This window comes from Austrofundulus limnaeus, unplaced genomic scaffold (genome assembly GCF_001266775.1).
Source record: "Austrofundulus limnaeus strain Quisiro unplaced genomic scaffold, Austrofundulus_limnaeus-1.0 Scaffold414, whole genome shotgun sequence".
In the NCBI taxonomy this organism is placed as follows: domain Eukaryota; kingdom Metazoa; phylum Chordata; class Actinopteri; order Cyprinodontiformes; family Rivulidae; genus Austrofundulus; species Austrofundulus limnaeus.
Window position 1 is genome coordinate 52,141 of NW_013952816.1, and position 3,282 is coordinate 55,422.

The following is a 3,282-nucleotide window of genomic DNA, read 5'->3' on the forward strand; positions in this document are numbered from 1 at the left end:
GTTCTTAATAAATTAATAACACTTTTAAAGTGTGTCCTTTAAGGTTGTGAAAACACTAAATGTTTAGTGTTGTGAGAGGACACACAGTCCTGCTCTTCTCTCCTTCGACAACACAATCGACTGTTTCTTTCTTTAGAGCGAGTGAGGGAAGATCTGGGCTGAGGAGGCACAAAGTAGTCAGGGAGGTGTGTGCTGGAGTGTAAAGTCTGGGCAACAAGCCCAGTGTTTGGCCTCATTTGTAACTGCCTCTACATGTGAAAGCCTTCAGGGCACATCAGGCGAAAGCCTCGGTGTTTTGAGAGAAAAACGCTCTGATTATTGAAGAATTTTAACAGTGAAGGCACACTCACACACTCATCCACACACACACACACACACACTGTTCATAAACCCTGATGATGTCAGCAGCTGAGCGTTAGAGTGGTTTTGCCTCCCGTAACGACAGCAGCAGGAATATCTGGCAGACCATCACAAAGTCACGTCAGCAGTGACTGATGAGAGGTCTGCGTTCAGGCCCGGACTGTGTCCAGGTCTCTCTCAGTTCAGACAGTCCAGCAGGCAGGTTCTCCACCTCTACATGTCAGTGACTTGCATACATTAAAAGAACCGCAGGGGRAAAAACTGCCCCAGAGCAAAGGTCAGGGTGGCTAAATGTGCTGCTTCAAACGGAGAAAACGTGTTGCTGCAAGTGCCTGGAAAACTCAAAGTGGTGATTTGCTGTTGTAATGATTTGTTCTGGATATTTGACCAACAAGTTCCTGCTTTAATTGCCAAACGGAATATTTTGCTGTTTTACATGTATTCTGTTTATCCAGCGAAGTCTGGCAAAACATCTATTAGAAGCAAAACACCTTTCTAAAAACTCATGTGTTCCCTCGCTGTGATGAATGTAAAAACTGTTCAACTAAAACCAAATTTATGATCTTTTTTTTTTACATACATGGAAAATAATTGCAGCATTCATACCACTGCAGTTGTAGTTTTACAATAAATCATTATAGTCATTTTACTATAATTAATCCAAGCTCTTGGAGATTGACAGCTGCTGGGAGATTTATGGATCAAAACAATTGCTGAAAAATAATGGTTAGTTGGCTCCRAACAGGCAGAGGTGTATAAAGTACTGGGAGAAAAAAAACGTAAAAATACCTTAACAGAAAATGACTTTGGTAAAACATGAATTTCACTGGTAAGAAAAGTATTATAGTAAAAGTCATAAAATTGCTCACAACAGCCAGGAAAGTAACTCAAAAAACAGATTGTTGAATTAACCAAGTTATGTCAACTGGTTTCACTAAGTTGAAACATAAAGCTCAACTGGGTTCACACTGCAAAAAACTGCCCATCTTACCAAGTTTTAAAACCTTATATCAGCCAAAAAGTCTTTTTGATCTTGTTTTGAGACTGATTTACTAAACAAGAACTGATTTAAGAATAATAATCTTGTTTTCAGATTGTGTAAGATTATTTGTCGTTAGTCTGAAAGTTTGACTCAAATTAAGTCAAAAAATTTCWGCCAATGGAATAAGAAAATTTTACTTGGGAAGATCCTTGAAATAAGAAAAATGGACTCAAATCAAGTATTTCAAGAATTTTACCAAGTAAATTTTTTTACTCCGTTGGCAGAAAATTTTGACTTAATTTGAGTCAAATTTTCAGACTAACAAGACAAATAATCTTACACATTCTGAAAACAAGATGATTATTCTCTTATAATCAGTTCTTGTTTAGTAAATCAGTCTCAAAACAAGATCAAAAGGAATTTTTGGCTGGATATAAGATTTTAAAACTTGGTTAGGTGGACATTTTTCGCAGTGGAGGAACCAGTTAACAGGACCTGGGTAAATAAATTCACTTCATTTTTTAGAGTGCATAAACAACTCCTTTCATGTTGAGTTCTGGTTATATATAAACTCGTGGCGTGTAACGCTAAAAAAGTAAGTAAAGAAGTAAAAAAAATTTGAACGCACCTAAATTTMAAAAAAATATTAAAAATACTTGGTAAAATTACAAATCCTCAAAAAAATTACATAAGTACTGTAACAAAGTAATGTTGATACCTTTGCAAACAGAATGCATGTGCAATCTTTACAACCAATGAGACTATTTTTGTTTTCTTATCAGATAATATTCACTCTAGATCATATAATTAATAAGCACTCACTGTCCTAGAAAAATATGCTACTTTCTAATCACATGGTTATCATTAAAACCTGATTAAGTTTTAGTTTCATATGCAATTATTCAGATTTTACACTAAAAAGTAAAACGTTATAAAAACTATTTGTGACCAGCCTTCAGTTCACATTGATGATTTTACACCAGTTTTAACCAAAGAAACGTAAAAAGAACAGATTAGAGACAATTTTTAAGTCATCTTTCTTTTTTTTGTTGTATTTTACAAAATAAAGCACTAATAAGTACATTGAAACCCAAGAAAATACACAGCTATTAAACTTATAGACCACTATACATAATCTGTATGTACATTATATCTGAATACCAGCTTGTTGAGGCAGYAGCATTGTGTGTGTTTAATTGGACAAAAAGAAAAAAAGAAACAAAACTCAAATGACGTTTTGCTTGTTTGGAAACTGTATTCATATTTAAGAGACTTTTTGAACCAATTAATAAATAATCTTGTCACTCGTTTTGCAAAAGTTCTTTGTGTACTTATATTTACATCATAAATAAGAAAACTAATGAGATTAATCTTCTCTAAGATATGCTTGGATTAATGGATTAATCATTTTAACCCTTAAGTTTGTGAACGTTTGCACGTGGAGAATAATTTAAAGTTTCACAGCATATTTCCACAATATGCCTGAAAGTCTGTTTAAGTGTGCAAAAAAAAAAAAACAAACAAAAAAAAAACTGAAAATAAAATGACCTGATGTGCAAAAAGTGTCTTTTTTCACCAAGTTCATTTTTACATGCTTAAATGAAATTGGTCAAAATCGGTCCTCGATGCGTTCACCTTTACTCTTTCACGTATCAGAGACGTTTTTTCCCCCGTAGTTTTTCCACTTCACGTATTTTTCTCCCAAAAACTAACATAGCAATGGTGGTGATCCGAACACTAAAACTAAATTCATTCCTCCAGAAAACATTCTACATTGACAGAAAAATGACACATGCAGGAAACAGCCCACTGACAAATAAATACTTAAAAACACTGACATCTTACAACAGCAAAACGCTTCTCTCTGTGTCTTCTTGATGTTGCACCTTAAGTGTCAAACATTGTTTTTTGTGTGTGTGTGTGTGTGTGTGTGTGTGTGT